At 39.9% G+C, this 19,173-nt stretch overlaps 1 pseudogene; it reads left to right on the forward strand.

Moving 5' to 3' along the window:
• The first annotated feature begins 3,365 nt into the window (after positions 1-3,365).
• On the forward strand, positions 3,366-8,552 carry LOC101713135 (la-related protein 1B pseudogene; annotated as a pseudogene).
• Positions 8,553-19,173: the final 10,621 nt, after the last annotated feature.

Here is a 19,173-nt window from a genome sequence, read left to right on the forward strand (position 1 = left end):
GGCAGGCCGTGGCACCACTGAGCTAAATCCCTGGCCCCTCCATTTATTTCTTATCTCATATTTTTTCCTTTCCCTTCTTTCCTTTCCCCTACCCCTCCCACTCCCCCTACCCCTTTGGACCTTTTCTTCCTATTTCACATTATCAAATATTCATTTTAATCCTTATTTACACTTTCAGTTTCTCACACCAGAGAAACTATTCGGTTATTTACACGTGTGTCCTATTTATTTCACTTAAGAGTATGTCCTCAATGTGCACCCATTTAGCTATAAATGTCTCTAATTTGTCATTCGTTATGGTTGAGTAGTACTCCATTTTATTTTTAAAAAATCATATTTTCTTTATCCAGTCTCCAGTTGATGGGCAATTGGGCTGTTTCCAAGCTTTAGGTATTACAAATTGTGCTGCTATAAACATGGGTATGCATATATCACTGTGGTGTGATTCTTTTAATTCTTTTGGAAAGATACCCAGGAGGGGAGTAGCTGGGTCAAATGGGACTTCCAGTCCTAGTTCTTTGAGGTATCTCCATACTGATTTCCACAATGGTTGCACCAGTCTGTACTCTCACCAATGATGGAGAAGGGTTCCTTTCTCCCCACAACCCCACCAACATTTGTTATTGGTTGAGTTCTTGATGGCAGCCATTCTTTCTGGAGTGAAGTGGAATCTCAGTGTTGTTTTCTTGAATGCATCTCTTGAATGACCAGTGATGTTGAACATTTTTTCATATATTTATTTCCTGTTTTTACTTCTTTGTCTGAGAAATGTCTGTTCATTTCAGATGCCCATTTTTGAACTGGGTCTTTAAATTTGGGGGGGTCTGACTTGTTTAAGTTTTTTATATATTCTAGATAGTAGTCCTTTGTCTGAGGAATAGCTGCTAGAAAATTTTTCCCACCTTGTAGGTTGTCTCTTGGTGGTTGTCTCTTGGTGGTTTCTCTTGCAGTGCAGAAGCTTTTTAATAAGATCAGATCCCGGTTGTCGATCCCACAAAGCCACTGTGATAAAAATGGCATGAAACAGACCTGAGGATCAGTGGAATAGATGAGAAGATGCAGAAACAACTGCAGACACACTCAGCCACCTCATGTTTGACAAAGGAGCCAACCATCCTCACTGGACGAAAGATAGCCTCTTTAATAAATGGTGTTGGAAAAACTGGATTTCAACCTCCCAAAGATTAAAACTAGACCCATATATATCACCATGCACTAAACTAAAATTGAAGGGGATTAAAGATCTAAATATTAAGACAGAAACACTAAACTTGCTGGAAGATAAGTTAGGTAGAACTCTTGAAGACATTGACATAGGAAAAGACTTTATGAACAAAACCTCAGTACTTCCCTCCCCAACTTATTTTTTCTGAATCTTGGGGGTGCTGTTTTCATTTTGCTTTGGTTTTGGTGTTGGTTTCCCCGAAAGGCCCTAAGTCACTGTTTTCCTTTTAGCCACCCACAAAGTAATAAGGCTTTGTTATTACAGTTGTCATTCTTGTCCTTTCCTAGTGACTCTCGGCCCCTTTGTAAATTTCCCTCCGTTACTTCCCAACATAAAAGATTTACTCTGAACAAATAAGCCTGCAGGTATCACTGAGCCAGTCTGCTAATGTGCCAGCTTTGTCTCTGTTCTTTTTTGGTATACCTTTTGTGAATGCTCTTCCACCAGATCTCTTCTCTTCCACCAATCAAAATCCTGCCCATACTTCAACATTGAGTTTGAAATGAGGTGTGGTAGCACATGCTATGTAGCTTGCATGATTTCTGTCTTTGCTTGCATATTGGATAATCATACACAACCGGATTTATATTCCTTATAGCCCTGTGCATTTGTCTAAAATTCTCACCACAGTCTTGTGCACAGAAATGCTTAACGAATATTTATTGACCAAATATCTGTAAGTATCCCCTCTAGGCATAAGTGACTGGTTTTTCAGGAACCAAATGAATCTTTTCAACATGAAAATCATAAATACATGAGTCACTTCTAGAAATCAGAAAAAAAATCCATGAGATATTTTGATAACTCAACCACAAGCACCACCTTCCTACACACACACACAAACATGTAAAAGTACTTTCTAAGGATAATGATGTAGAACAGAAAACTGCACTGAAGTATGTAGAAATGTGTGGTGACACACATAATTTAGGACATCAGACCAGACACTTGGAAACCATAAGCCCTGTCACAAGCACACACTTGACATGAGAGAGACTAACTCTGAAGATGGGTGCACATGCTTGCAGGCTTTTCTTATTGCACCTACATACAATTTGAAAATTTTAAAATGTGCTTCCAAAAGTAATTTCTGGAATCTTTTGAGAATCATTTTGGCTTTCCTGTTGTTCAAGTGCACCCACATGGCTCCAATACCTCAGGCAAAATATCAGCTAACACCATGCTGGCATGTCCACAAGGCCTGGAATTTGGCAGCAATTTTTCTTGTGTTGGCGGTGGAGATAAAATTAGGGAAACAGACTTTGGGCAAAGAGAAGGCAAAAAAGGCATTGGAGAGGGCCAGGGATTTAGCTCAGTGGTTCTGCCTCCTGTCTTGCAAGTGCAAGGTCCTGATTTAGATCCCTGGTACCAAAAAAAAAAAAAGGCATTGGACAGGGCAGTTGCCACAGCTGGTCAGCACAATGCCACTGTAAACAGGGATAAGAGGGAATGCAGCTGGCTTTCTGTCACTTAATGTGATATATCTAGAAGGCATGCCATCAAATCCTTTTTCTTGAAGTTCTTGTGGATTCTGATGATGTGATGTCTCGGACTTGTATTTAAAGAAAAAAATGACAACAAGAAAACCTCTGGCCTTACCCCAACCCACTGCATATTTTCCCTTTTTAAAAAATACATATAAACATATTTTCCAGAGGAGAAACTTCAAAGCAGTTGTTGATTTATAGATCCATTTATTTAGCAACAATTATTGATGGCTTATAATGTTCCAGATATCAGGACAAATGCTAAGGGAAATTCACAGAAATCTTGCTCTCCAGAATTGCTCCTTGCCTTATTGGAAAGAAATGTCAATGAACAGATAATTACAACAAAGTCATAATAATATCAATAAAGAGAGTGAATAGCAATCATTAAAAATATAACATATACCAGGCATAATACTAACCTTATTTGTGCATTATTTAATTCTGGCCCAATGCCCTATGAATTTAGGTGTAATTCCAATTTTACAAATGTGGAAACTAAGGCTTGGAGAAGTTAAGCATCTTTCTAAAAATTAAAGATTGTTAATTCTAGATACAGCATATCAACCCATGTTATTGAGACCACTGGAGCTTATGATTTTAACTATGAGGTCCAAAGAAGCATAGAAGAAGAATTATTGACACTCTCGATCATGAACTGGATCTTGGAAGTAGAGAAAGTTTGCTTGTTGAATCAGAGGAAGCTGGGTAGTGGCAAATGGTGTGAACCCCCTTCTGAGGAGCCCCCTGAGGTGGCCCCTGTGGGTCACCAGGCTACACTGTGGCTGAGCCATGTGCTGTGCTGAGCAGTGGTGTGGCAGGCAAAAGTGAGCAGGGTGAATCCTTGGCCAACTCAGGCAGGCTCTAGACTTTCTGCTTTCTCTGTGAAACACAGATTATGTTCTCAATGCCACAAAGACTGGAGGATTGGCTGCAGCTCACCTCCTCAATCCTAGTCCTCAGCCATGCACCGATGTAAACTATTAGCCAACTTTCCATTATTGTAATAAATACCTGAGATTGGGGCCGGGGATTTAGCTCAGTGGTTTTGCTGCCTGCTGCGCAAGCTCAAGGACCTGAGTTCGATCCCCGGTACCAAAAAAATAAAAATAAATAAAAATAAAAATAAAATAAAATAAAATAAATACCTGAGATAAATCAACTTAGAAAGAGAAAGGATTTATTTTGGCTCACAGTTTTAAAGGCTCTAGGCTAGGATAGGTTGACCCCATTGCTTTTAGGCTTTGGTGAAGCAGGATATCATGGCAGTAGCATGTGACAGAGAAAACTGTTCCTTTTATGACTAGAGAATGAAAAGAAAGAGAAAGAGACCAAGGATCCCCAATTTCTTCCCAGGGTACACCCCCAATGGCATAAAAACCCCATCTCTTAAAGGTTCCACCACCTCCCAGTATCATCGCCTTGGGGACTAAGCCTTTACCACATGGGGCTTTCCAGAAAACTTAAGACACCGACTGTAGCACAGATTGAAAAGTGGGGCAGGCTGCTTTTGAAATTTACTTAGATAGGACTGTTGGACACACACAAAGATTTTGACTATCTCTGTAACCAAAGTAACAAAATAATTTTTGAAATATTATGCTCATTATTTGTGTATAGACTTTAATACTTGATAGCCCTTCAACTTTGGACTTTCAAGCTGATTTTCTCCTTAGTGTTCAATCTCTATAAAAGCTCTCTTTTTAAGAAAAGTAGTCTTGGGGCTGGGGATTTAGCTCAGTGGTGCCGCCACCTGCCTCGAAAGCACAAGGTCCTGAGTTTGATCCCCAGTACCGCAAAAAAAAAAAAAAAAAGTCCTGGACATCTGAGCAAGGGAAGCCCCTCTTCAAAAGGATGACTCCACATCCAGAAAGTGAAAGAAAAGAGAAAGGAATAAAGGAATAAAGAAAATCCTCTAAAGTTTTATAAACATCTGTGCCTCCATTCAGGTATTTCATTTCAACATTTATTAGTTTCAAAAATCTTCCTGGTAGCCTGGTTTCTATTCGTGCTTCTACAACTAGAGGACCTCTGGCAAGAAAATTAATTTGTCTGAATATAAGTGAATATAATCCAAAGATTTGCAATATGATCCATCCTGTCCATTTGAGCATCTGAAAATCAAGTTGAAAATATGTATGTGTGGTACTTTGAGAAAAAAAATTGTGTATAAATACTAGATGTATTCATGTTCTCCTTCTGCATTAGAAAAGTATCACAAACACAGAAGCTGAAAACAACACAAAATATTAGCTCCCAATTGTCTAGGTCTAAAGTCCACCCAGGATCAGCTGGGTGGTATACACAAGATATCAAAAGGTCAAAACCAGGAAGTTGGCTGGGCTCAGTTTTTATCTGGAGGCTCTGGGAAAGAATTCATTTCTAAGCTCTTTCTGGTTTCAGCAGAATTTGGGTCCTTGCAATTTTGGTGCTGAAGTCCTTTTTCATTTACTGGCTGTCAGCTAAGGACTGCCCTTAGTTCTTCCAAGTTGCCCCCATTCCTTCTCTTTGGGCCTTCTTGATCTTCAAAGCCAGCCACGGAGCCTGGAGTACTAGTGAACTAGTGAACATTCCAAATTTCTCTGACTTTCTCCTCCATTCTGCTTTTCTATCAGCCAGAGAAAACTCTGCTTCTAAAGGCTCATGTGCCTAGCTCAGGCTCACTGAGAAACCTTCCTACCTTAAGATAACTGTGGCCTACAAAGCTGTGTATAACACATGACCATGGAAGTGGCAGCTCCTGGGTTCCAGAGATGAGGGTGTAGAATCATGGGGGTCAATTTTAGAATTCTCCCACCATTGCTGAGGTTTCAGGCTTAACAAATAAAGCCCAGGTCCTGATGGCTTCACTGCTGAATTCTACAAGACATTTAGAGAAGAACTATTGCCACTACTGTTTAAACTCTTTGGTGAAATTTAAAGGGAAGCAATATTTCCAAATTCATTCCTGGAAGCAAGCATCACCTTGATCTCAAATGCAGAGAAAGACTCAACCAAAAAAGAGAACTATAAGCCAATCTCACGAATGAACATAGATGCAAAAATCATCAATAAGATACTGGCAAATAGAATGTAGCAAATCCTCAAGATGATCATACACCCTGGCCAAGTGGGATTCATCCCAGGGATCCAGGGATGGTTCAACATACACAAGTCAATAAATGTAATACACTATATTAACAGAGCCAAGGGCAAAAACTATCTGATCATCTCAATAGATGCAGAAAAAGCATTTGACAAAATCCAACACCCATTCATAAAAACCCCACAGAAAATTGGAATAGATGGTCTTTAACTCAACCTGATAAAGGCTATCTGTGAAAAGCTGACAGCTAACATCATACTAAACAGTCAAAAACGGAATCTTTCACGCTAAAATCAGGAGCAAGAAAAGGATGTCCACTATTGCCACTCCTGTTCAATATAGTTCTAGAAATATTAGCCACAGCAATTAGACAAGAGAAAGAAATAAAGAAAATGAAGATAGGAAACAAAGAATTTAAACTGTCATTATTTTCTGACTATATGATACTCTACATAGAAGACCCAAAAAACTCCAACAAAAGACTTCTAGACTTAATAACCTAATTCAGTAAAGTAGCTAGATCAACACTCAAAAATCAGTAGCCTTCTTGTACACAAATAACATACTCACTGAGAGAGAAATTAGGAAATTAGGAAAACAATTCCTCTCACAATAGCATCCAAAAAAGTGAAATATCTAGCAATCAATCTAACAAAGGAAGCAAAAGACCTCTACATTGAAAAGTATAGCACTCTGAAAAAAGAGATTGAAGAGGATATAAGAAAATGGAAAGACATCCCTTGTTCCTGGGTAGGAAGAAGCAACATAGTGAAAATGACCATACTTCAAAAACTGCTATATAGATTCAATGCAATCCCAATTGAAATTCCAACAGCATACTTCACAGAACTTGAGAAAACAATCCAAAAATTCATTTGGAACAAGAAGAGACTTAGAATAGTAAAAGCAATTCTAGGGAACAAAGACAAGGTAGGGGGTATCACAATCCCCAACTTGAAACTATATTACAAAGCTACTGAGATAAAAACAGCATGATACTGGCAAAGAAATAGACCCAAAGATCAGTGGAATAGATTAGAAGATAAAGAAATAACTCCAGACATACTCAGCCACTTCATCTTTGACAAAGGAGCCAAACACCCTCACTGGAGAAAAGATAGCCTCTTTAATAAATGGTGCTGGAAAAATTGGGTTTCAACTTGTCAAAGATTAAAACTAGACCTATATCTTTCACCATGCACTAAACTAAAATCAAAATGGATCAAAGATCTAAATATTAAAGCAGAAACACTAAACTGGCTGGAAGACAGATTAGGTAGACCTCTTGAAGACACTGGTGTAGGAAAAGATTTCATGAAGAAAACCTCAGTTGGTCTCCGGCTGTGGTGCTAGGGCGCTGCATGCCTCAGGCGGCTCTGCCCATGCCGCCCCCAGAGCTGCACCTGGCTCACAAGGCACGCAGCTCTGGGGGCTCCTCTGACGGGGAGCCGCCGACTTCAACCCCTCCACCACCGTGGGGTCCACAGGCCCAGGACGCCGAGGAGGAGTTGGCCACGGCCGGTCCCGAGGAGAAGCCGCAACCTCTGACGCCTAAAGAGAACCCCTGATCCCAAAAGCTGTAGCAGCACCTGCCCCCCGCCACGATGGAGCTGTCACCACCCCTGCCCGATACCCTGGAAGCAGAGCTCAGTGCCCCAAAACCCATAAAAGCAGGAATACTTAAGACAAAGAAATCCAACAAGGTCAGTGATTTCAGCTATATGGCTCTTTGGCCAAAACCAAGTGAATTAATGAACACTGGATTCAGAGTATCCTAAGCCAAGGAAGTAAGAAGCCACAAATTAGAAAAGAAAAAGAACAGAAGGTTGAAAAGTGAGAGTAAAGAAAACCAGGAAACAAAATTCAATGGTCCTGGTGAAAATGTGAGTGAGGATGAGGCCCAATCAAGTAATCAGTGAAACAGAGCTAACTAGCACAAGTGGGTACCGCTCCATTAGATGATCTCAGGCCAGACAGCCAAGAAAGACCTGGATCCCAGAATAACTCAAGGTGTCAAACTGAAGCAAATAAGTCAGCACATAATAATAGGAGAAATGATACATGAAGTTGGAGGCAAGACAGAGAAAAAAGAGATGATCGAGATGAAGTCTCCAGTGTGAGAAGTGAGGGTGGCACTGTCCGAGGGTCCTTTAGAGGCCGAGGATGGGGAAGAGGAAGAGGCAGTCCTCGACTGGACTCTGAGTATACGTATGGTTATGGAGAACTCGGAGAAAGGACTGATCAGCCATCTCAGAGGGGATTCAATGCCAGTATGATGCGCTACTATGGTGACGGGACAGGGGTACAGCTGTATCCTGTGGAGGAAACACTGCTTAAAGAATATATTAAACTCCAAATTGAATATTCCTTGAGTATAGAAAATTTGGAACGAGACTTCTTTCTTCAGAGAAAAATGGATGAACAAGGTTTCTTGCCTATTTCTCTGATTGCTGGTTTTCGCTGTGTTCAGGCACTCACCACGAACCTTAATCTCATCTTAGAGGCACTGAAGGATAGCACAGAAGTTGAAGTTATGGACGATAAAATGAAAAAAAGGGTAGAACCAGAAAAATGGCCAATCCCAGGCCCTGCTCCATGAATCACACCACAAACAGATTTGTCTCAACCGATTGATTGTCCAGGGTTCATATCAGGCTAAGCCTTGTGCTCACAATCAGAGTCTGCCCCAAATTCTCCAAGAATTGGAAGTCCCTTGATTCCAAAGGAAAATACTGAAAGAAGTAGTCTTCAAGCAATGGTTAGAGGTTTGTCTACCAGTTTACCTGACTTGGATTCAGAACCTTGGATAGAAGTAAAGAGGCATCGCCTGTCCCCAGTCAAATTAAAGGAATTAATACCTATACCTAAAGAAGGATCAAATCAGTAGTGTCTTTCAGGAGAACAATAACAAGAACTTGATTCTCTATTTGATGAAGAGATGAAATAAATGGATGAAAAAACACATTTACTGATTGGTCTGATAAAGATTGAGATTATGAAATTGATGACCAGGATTTAAACAGGACTTTAATTGAAACTCAGACAGCACCTTATATGAGAAAACTTCCTGGAGGAGATTGAACAGGAAACCACATGTCTTAGACAAAACTTACATGAGAAGTTGCTAAAGTTAATTTATAATGGCTCATATTACTGTGAGTAGGATCTATGGATGGATGGAAGATGAAAAACACAGCCATAAAGGTAATTATTTCTGGCCAAAAAAAAAAAAAGGAAAAAAGAAAGAAAGAAAACCTCAGTCACATATGAACTAGCACAAAGAATCAACAACTGGAATCTCATCTCATTAAAAAGCTTCCGCACAGCAAGAGAAACCACTAACAGAGTGAAGACAACCCACAATGTGGAAAAAAATTTTTACCAGCTGCTCCTCAGACAAAGGTCTACTATGTAGAATATATAATGAACTATAAAAAAAATCAGACCTCTCAAATGTAAAGACCCAATCCAAAAATGGGCATCTGAAATGAACAGGCAAAGAAGTGGAAACAGCAAATAAACATGAAAGTATGTTCAACATCACTGGTAATTTGAGAAATACAAATGAAAACAATGCTGAGATTCCACCACATTCCAGAAAGAATGGCTGCTATCAAGATATTAACCAATAACAAATGCTGGTGGGGCTGTGGGGAAAAAGAAACCCTTCTCTGCTGTTGGTGCGAGTACAGACTGGTGCAACCACTGTGGAAATCAGTATGGAGATAACTCAAAAAACTAGGATTAGAAGTCCCATTTGACCCAGCTATTCCTCTGCTGGGTATCTTCCCCCTCAAAATTAAAAGAATCTTACCACAGTGATATATGTGCACCCATGCTCATAGTGGCACAGTTTGTAATATCTAAAACTTGGAAACAGCCCAATTGCCCATCAACTGGTGACTGGATAAAGATGTGAGTATTTTTTTTTATAAAATGGAGTACTACTCAACTATAAAGAATGAGAAACTAGAAACATTTATAGCTAAATGGATGCACATTGAGGCCCTACTCTTAAGTAAAATAAATAGGACGTACCTGTGTAAATACTGAATAGTTTCTTTGGTGTGAGAAACTGAAAGTGTAAATAAGGATCAAAATGTATAATAGATAATATGAAATAGGAAGATAATGCCCAAAGGAGAAGAGGAAGTTGAAGTCCTAGAGGAAAGGAAAGGAATAAATATGAGAAAAGGGAAAAATGGAAACAAAGTTTTTGTAAATAGGGAGGGGTGGAGGATTGAAGGGAGGGCAGAGGAAACATAAGAACCAAGATACATCATGTAAAGGTACAAATTCCCAATTATGAATATCATCGTATTGTATACCTAAAATGTACCAATAAACTTAATGAATAAAAAAAAAGTATGGGCTACTCAGTTAAATTTCAATTTTAAGAAAACAGCATTTTTCCCTTTTTTTACTCTATGTATCATGCAGCATTCTGGACATAGCTATACTAAAAAATTATGTTTTCTGTCTGAAGTTCAAATTGAGTTGAGTATTCTATATTTTACCTGTCAACCCTAACAAGCATAAACCATTACTATTTCTTGGCCTTATTAAGCAAAAAAAAAAGAGCTCACTTTCACATGTGCTGGGACATTCATTAAATAATATTACAACTTTTGGGTGTGATGAAAATTATGTCCTAAGGAATCACCTATCTATAGGAACTACTCTAGTTTATATCTAGTAATTCAAATTTATATTACATTTTAATGCAAAGGGAAGAAATTGAGCACCTACCATACACCAAAAACCAAGGTGAGGGCTGGGGATTTAGCTCAGTGGTTTTGCCACCTGCTGCGCAAGTGCAAGGACCCGAGTTCAATCTCCGGTACCAAAAAAAAAAACCAAGGTGGTCATATCCATAGGAGACAGTCTATTCTGTCTCACAAAGTAGGTACCACAGAATAACTTCCACATATACTCCATCCCTATTTCACAAACTGTATTAATCACTTTTTTCCCGGTGTTTTGGATGCTTTGACAACATCTGGATTTTGTTGACTGTGGGCTAACAAATTCCCAGCTGTAGACACAGTTATTCCAGAAACCCACTTTTCATATGCAAATCCCACACCCACCCACTTCTTTGACAGGGCTGTCACACAGAGCTACTATCCACTGTTCTCATCACCCCAGGAACCTGCACTGGGCAACCAGAAAGAGCCTCCACATCCCAGAGTTCACGGAAATTTCTCAAACCAGCTAATGCTAAACCTGCTTAGCTTCTGCTGCTTGTGGAAACACAGTGTTTCCTCCCTCACCCCCTGTGCCTCCTGCCTGACCTCGGTGCTTTCCCGTGTGGCCCTGAGTGGTGGGCCTTGTCCGCTGTTCCTAGAGATTTGTAAGTATGACAGAGTTTTCCTGCATGACAATTGTGTCCATGTCTGCTTGACTTATGATACCTGATTAAAACAAATCCAAGGTGTCCTTAAAACACAGGCCTTTTGTGAGATGGGCACTGTGCATACTAACGTGAACCATCACCGGGCAGCAGAAAGGCTAGAGGACAGAAGGCTCCCTGTGACTGGACTTGGCTTTCAAAGGGTTAACATTCTTGCTGGTGCAAATACTTCTGTCCTTGTATAGGCCAGGCAGTGGGTGGCTTGTGGGCTTGCGGTGGCGGGGGTGGGGGGGTGGGGGGGTGCTTAGGATGTACATCTAGGGTTTCCAGTTTCCCGGCTCTATCTGTGATCTTGAAGCTCTGACTTAATATTGTCCTCTGTCCTCACTGCTTCCTTCTCTCCAAAAGTGAAGATGAGACAGCAGCTCTGCTGCTAAGTGTAAAGTCTACTACAGTGGTAAATCTCAGGGTGTCCTCCCAGCTAGATCCTATGGGAAGAAATGTAATTTTGTACAGGAAAGGGATATACATATATAAATATGTAATCGTCAACAAGTCTGAAACAAGCTTCCCATAAAATTTAACCTTACTGTGCAGGTTTAGATATTTTTTTTCCTTGCTTCTCTGGTTCTACTTTTTTTCTGTTTCATTAGTTTAAATCATGCTGGTCATAACTCATAAATTGGTTTCATGATTCACTAATGGGTTAGAACAGAGTTTCAAAAATATTGCCCTGATACATTGGGAGAGAGAAAACTAATGACAGTTTTCTCTCTAACTAAAGAATAAATGGACAATCCTAATCAGGAAAATACAAAGCTTTGAGTCTGAGGCCTAGCTGCAAGTTTTTCAACCCCTTATTTTTTGCCTTCTTCCTTTATGAAGTATTAATACAATTACCATTTTGGTGAAGTTTTATCCAAATAGTGAACTCCAGACAGAATTTTTATTTTAAGGTAGAATAACAGTTTGTAGGATATAAGATTGAAAGCCTGAAAGTGAGACTGAGAAGTTTAAGGAATTGTGCACATTTGTACAGTCGGCTTCAACTGTGCTTTGTAATGTGACTTATAGATAATGCCACTCATTATATTATTCTCTCTACTTTTAATATGCACAAATTTTTCATAATAATAAAACTCAAATGGAAAAGTGAGAAAAAATATTGAGTGCATTTATATAATAAGGATGAACTGTGAAACAGGAATGAGACATTTGAAAAGAATTTTATGTGTAGCATACCAAGTTGGAAGCTTAAGAGCCAAACACCAGGTACTTTATGAGAACCAAAAGCTTATTTCTCAGCTGCTTTCCCCACATTCATTCCCGTCCTCCTCCAAGATGGATAATAGTAGCTAATACTACTACTATAATACTAATAAAAGCTAGTATGTGTTAAGTACGTATTATGTGCCACAGACTATATAACTAGTGTCACCTACATTTTCTTACTTAATCAGCATACCAAGCTTTAAGGTTGCTATTTTCCCCACTGTAAAGACAAGGAAAATAAAAGCAGGATTGTCAGGTAACTTAAGTAAAGTTATATACCCAGAAATGACAGACAGAGGTGGAGATCGAATTCACATCTCTTCCCTTAACTTCCAAAGTCTACTGGCCTCCCAGAAGACAACGGTGAAAGAAGTGATTTACTGTTTAATTTGGGCCCTTGTTCTGATAGATCACCTGTGCAGAATGAGTACATTCCACCTTTAGAATCTTTCACCCCTGGTCATGAAGGAGTCAGACAGAGATAGCTGTGTTTATAGCCTCTGGAGACTCAGTGAGAGAGAGTCCAGCAGATAGAGGAGCTAGGGAAATCTGGCATCTTCTAGACAGTCTGCAAGACTAAGAGACATTATTAACCAGCCACATATGTCAGGCACATGTGTGGTACAGGCTACTGTGATAGCAGCTGTAGGGCCTGGGCTGGAAGATTTCAGCCCCAGGTTTTACAAGGAGTTGGTAGAGAATTGGAGCAAGTATACAGTAGCAAGTAGTCCTTGTGTGATAGCCTCACCCTCTGGTGTTTTAATTTTTCAATATCTATTATAAAACCACCTACTTCTTTGGCTTTCAGCCCCAGTGAAGTAAGAGAACAATTCAATCCAATACCCAAATACCAGAATCGGTAAGAATCATTCTGGTACAGGAAGAGGTATTGAGGTTCAGAATGACATGAAAAGAGCTGTTGAGGAGTTTGTGTCAAGTAGGTAAGAACATTAGGTTGGAGCTCTTAGAATCCTTTATCACCTAAGTGTCCTGGAAACATAAACCTTTAATGAATGCATACTTTGTGTATACTGACTTGCAAAGTCACTGGGCAGCAGAAGGGCCGGAGGACACAAGGATCACCACTCCTGGAGTTTGGCCCTCAGTAGGTTGACATCCTGGGTAGTGCATATACTCCTGCCCACATATAGGCCCAGGGAGCATGGCGTTGGGGAGAGAAGTGCTTAGGATGCACATCTAGGACTTCCAGTTTCCAGCAAGTACAGTTTCCTTATAGTAGTAGTAGTTCACATGTCTGAGTTTCTGAGCCCTTCTTCTGATAGGACTTTACTTTTAGTCCTTTACCATGCTTCAAAATTTGTCTCCCTAATGAATAAAAATTAAGTGATGGAGAATTTTGTTCTTTGGCCCAAAACACTTGCTATGGGATGAATCATGCCCCCCATATGTTGAAGTCCTAACTTGAAGTACCTCACAATGTGACTACATTTGGGTTGTTAAAGAAGGGATTACGTGCCAGGGATTTAGCTCAATGGTTCTGCTGCCTGCCTCACAAGCACAAGGTCCCGAGTTCAATCCAGGGGGGTAAAAAGGAGAAGGGATTATATTAAAATGAAGTTATTGGAATCATAATGACTGATGTCATTACAGGAGAGGAAATTAGGACACAGACATGCACAGAGCAAACACTGTGAAGACGTAAGGAGAAGACAGCCATCTGCAAGCCAAGAAGGCCCGAGACCAAACCAGCCCTGTTGATACCTTAAAGTCAGACATTCACCTCCAAAATTTGGAGAAGATAAATTCCTGCTGTTTAAACCACTCAATCTGTAGTGAATTGTTAAGGCAGTTCTAGCAGATATTCCCTCATATCTCACTCCATTAAGAGACTGGTGTTTCTGATAACCAGAGGGATCCAATTCAACAAGTCATGAAGCTGAATTAATGCTAAGGGCAGCTACTCCCTGTATGTTGCAGTGGGGCAAGCACTGTTGTGAACACTAAGAAGAGAGATCACAGTAAATCCTACAGATACTGGTATTATCCTCATTCTCCAAATGTGAAAATAGAGAATCCAAGAGCTTATAGCAGTTGCTTGGAATCACATGGCTAACAAGTGGTGGAACTAGGATTGGCATCCAGAGGCCTAATCATTAGGAGATTCTCTAGATTTTTCAAGAAAAGAGTGCTCCCCAAAAGAAAGACTGTATCTATTGCTGCTCTTCCTATTCTTCATTTCTTACCTATCCAGTCTGTGTTTAGAACTTGCTACTTTACTAAAACTAGTAAGAGTTCAGTGCAACCTCTTAATCCCAAAGTATTGGGTAAGGTCCAATGACACTTGGGATAGATTTCTTCTCTCTTCTAAACTGGCCTCTCAATATTGCGGGGGATGAAAGGATTAAAACTATAATTCCCAGACCATTGCAATTAGAAATCCAGGTATAAAATGGGCAATACTTTGCCTCTAGCTTCTTTGACTTTATCTTGTTTATTGGGTTCACTTCTTGTTTCCAACCCATATATGTGTCACCCCAGTCTCTGGCCTTGGTTAGTGCTATGGTTGGGATGTGGTTTACGCCCCCAAGGTTTTCGTGTGATAGACTTGATATCCGGTGTTGTGATGAGGAGAGGAGGTGGGGGGAACCTTGAAGATGTGGAATCTAGTGAGAGATGGTTAGGTCTTGCTTGGGGGTGCTGCCTTCGGAAGGGATTGAAGTAGTTCTCAGGGAACTTGCAGGACCTTTGAGACTGTATCGTAAAAGAGCAAGACTGGCCCCTCCTTGGTCTCTGGCTTCCATTCTCATAGTGTTACTTCTCTCTTTTACATAAGGTCCTCACCAAAATTGACACCTTGCTGTTTGGACCTTCAGTCTCTGAAACTATGAGCTATAGAAACCTATTTTCTTTACAACTTACCCAATCTCTAGTATTTTATCATAGTTACAAAAAGCAGGCTAGTATGATTATCTTTTTCCCCACATATTCTCTCCCTTGATCTCATCTTCTTCCTTAGCTTCATCCCCGAATTTTAAGTAACAGTTTCCAAGTATTACTCAAGTTCCAAAGTCACATGTTTGCTGTCTGCTGGAACCTCTTCCTATGGACACTGCCATTGCCTGAGACCTAACTAATCTCAGCTTCCTTACTTTTCATCTCAATTTTCTCAGTAATTCTACCCCTCCCCTCCTCGTATCCAGGATCACCATTTACTTCTGTCATGTATATTCAAAGGGTTCTTTGGTCTTCTGTTTTCTTATTTCCTCTATACAAATCCTGAAACTGGACTCCTTTTCCATTTCTACTATTCTATTGACACAATTTGTTCCTTCATTAACTTACGGAGGCTCTCATGTGTTATACTTGTTCTAGGATTTCTCTTTTCATTCAATGAACAAACTTTGATGGCATAACCACCATATGTAAAACACAGCAGAAGCAAAAATGAAATATTCAGGATCACGGGCTAAATTGCACTATGGGAAGAGTGCATGTGTCTATGTTAAGTACCCAGATTTGAGTATATACATGGCTGCAACATGAAGCAAACTGGCATAACAGTGATGTGAGCAAGCTGCAATGAGACCCACTCTAGAGGAGCAACCAACTCAATCTTTGATGACAGAAAAAGATTAAAAGTGGAAATGATATCTGAACAGGGCCTTGTTGAATGAGGAGGTCTTAGACAGGTGAAAAATTAAAAGGAGGGCATACCTAGCTGAGAGCAGAGGATGAGGAAAGGGTGGAAGCCATGCGGATGCCTGTTTAAGAGGAAATCAAATTGTTTCGAGGAGCTGGAGAACAGATGTATGTGTGTTGTCAGGATGCATCAGGAAAGAGGCTGGAAAAGTAAGTTAGGTCATACTGAGAAGAGCCTTGAGCATAACATTACAGAAACTTATACCTCATCTGTAAGCAATGGCATATTTGTTCAATATTTTAAGCCACACCCATGACATTTTTATATTTAATTTTTGAAACCCCTGTCAGAGAACTGCTGAACAGACAAAAGCTATATATAGTTTTCTACCTCAATTCCACTAGTCCTGAATAAGGTAATGGATAGCAACACCAACATATGTACTTACATTGTGTATGTGACTGTGTGTTTTCCTAAAGAAAGGATCTGTGCTGACACTGCCTGATAAAAATATAATGCAAGTCACATGTGTAATCTTTAACTAAAAAACTAAAAAAAGGTGAAATTAATTTTAATAATTCATTTAACTCAATCTATTCAAGGCATTATTATGTCAACATTATCATTTAAAAGTTAATGATTTATTCACACTCTTTTTTCCCTCGGAAATCAAGTGTGCCTCCAGCACTTCCAGTGCAGCTCCATTTGTACAAGCCAAGGTCCAAAGGCTCTGGGGCTCTGTGTGGAAGCAGCCGCCATGTTGGGTAGCTCATGGCTGCCTACCAGTCAACTCTTGGAGGGGTTCCGTGGTCACCAAAACATTAAGAACCACTGAAATGGGGGAGAGGAGTGGCTGAAAGTGTTATTGTAAAAGTGTATGAGAGAGGTAGAATGAGCTAGAGTAACGGCTTTGGGGACAGAGATCAAAAAAAGACTTAAAAGCATCACAATTGGACTCAGTCATCAGATATACAGGACATTAAACTGAAGGAAAAGGAGACGGAAAAGGTGAGGAGGATATTTTTTTGGGGTTAGTGGATGACTGAAGATGCCATACACATCCTTCTCCCGATACATCTACAGTTTTATTAGAGTTATCATCTAAGTACGGTGGAATTCTGTCACATACATTTTTGTTCCATGGTCGGCCCCTGCCTGTTATTGCCTGAAACAAGTTATTCTTGCCCACTCCAGGCTGCCTTCCCCTCCTGCTCTCTGACCGAGGTGCTTTGCTCTCCACATGCAGCCCTCACTCTTTCGCCTGCTCTCTGTGTCGCCCAAGAGTGGCCACAGCCCAAGGGTGGAGCCTCCTCTGCCTGCAGCCATGCAAGCTACAGACTCAGAGGATAAGATTAACTCTGGGACATTGCTTGCCTTCCTAAATTCAACAGGATGAAGCACAGGTCCCTCTGTCCTCAAGTCATTTAGCCTCTAACAGGGATTGAAGCATCTGCTCTGGACATGTTCTGAAGGGTACTGAACAGTTCCTAACTTCCCTGCTTTCCTTCAGACAAAGCCTGCTTCTTGCCAGCGTGGAGAACTTTTTTCTCTCCTTCAACAGAAAAACTCTTCTCTCACCTTTTTGTATACTAGTCCAACTTATTGTCCGTAGTTAGGGTCACTGTAAGCCTCTGTTTATCTGGAGACCATCCAGGTTTCTGTCTGCTGTCCCAGCATAATTTGTTTTGTTTTGTTTTTCCAGTACCAGAGATCGAACTCAGGACCTTTCGCTTGTGAGACGGGGTGGTACCACTGAGCTAAATCCCCAGCCCTGTTTCTGTTTTTTGACACAGGGTCTTGCTATGTAATCCAGGCTGGTCTTGAACTCACTACGGAGCCCAGGCTGGCCTAGAGCTGGTGGTGATCCTCCTGCCTCAGTCTCCTGAGGACTGGAATCACAGGTGTACACCACCACATCTGGCCCATCATGATTATGACTGTGCCTCCTTTCCCAATCAGAAAGGATCTGGTTTGGAAGATAAATGAAGATCTAATATGAAACTCAAAAGCTGAGCACTGAATCTATTCTTTCTCTCCATATTCTGTTGTTACAACTATACATGATAAATATGAGAAAGAGACCACACTGACTAAATCTCCAAGCTGTTCTTTTACCCATAGAAGTTTTCCTATAATTGACAAGTATCTACTTGTATTAAACCAACAATCCATCCTACACCAAATGGGGAGACACTATGTTAATGATAATGCGTTATTATTATTAAATTAGGAAGAAAATAACCAAAGTTGCTTACTAATGTCAAGGTTCCTGTGAAAGTCACCATGGGCAATAAGATCAGGACCAGAATTGTGCTAGTTAAGAGTAGATTAAACCAGGGAATCATGCATGCATAATACGATTACATATGTATGTACACATATATAGAGAACTATATATAAAATCTAAATATATGCAAAATCTAGCATATCTGTGGTGAAATATTATCCACCATACACCACCCCCTTTACTATATAATAAAACTCATTTCATCTAAATTAAATTAAATTAAATTTAGTCAATATGTACTTAACATCATGTAAAATTTACTTTGCATTAATAAACAATTTTTATTAAGTTAAAGTGCTAAATTTCACAATTTTGCTATTCTTTTTTTTTTTTTTTTTGGTATCAGGGATTGAACTCAGGACCTTGTGCTTGCAAGGCAGGCAGTGGAACCACTGAATCCCCAGCCCACAATTTTACTATTCTTAATAGAAGAAAATACAGTAAAAATCAGCTCCATCTGTAAAGGGAAAATGGATTTAAAATTGTAAAATGATGAAAGAAATATGTTAAAATATTAACAATGTATATTTTAAAACATGAATGCCGTATTTCCAAAATAATACAGGTAAGGTTACAGGAGAACAATATACTAAGAAAGTATTTATGATAAATGTGACAAAGAGTTAAAATTACAATATGCAGAGCTACAGAATTAGATTCATAAAAATACTAAGATCTTAAAAGTTAAAGAAATAAAACATACACAAATAAACAGTTCACAGAATAGCAAACACAGTTCCAACCAACACTGGAGAAAATGCATCAACAGTGCCAATGGAAACACCACTGAACCTGGGGGATTGTGCCAGGGTCTCCCCTTGGAGTGTGTCTGCTTCCAAACCACAAGGCCATGCACTCCCCTT

Source organism: Heterocephalus glaber, unplaced genomic scaffold (genome assembly GCF_053883595.1).
Source record: "Heterocephalus glaber isolate CG9 unplaced genomic scaffold, H.glaber_assembly_v1.0 deba00001600, whole genome shotgun sequence".
Taxonomy (NCBI): Eukaryota; Metazoa; Chordata; class Mammalia; order Rodentia; family Bathyergidae; genus Heterocephalus; species Heterocephalus glaber.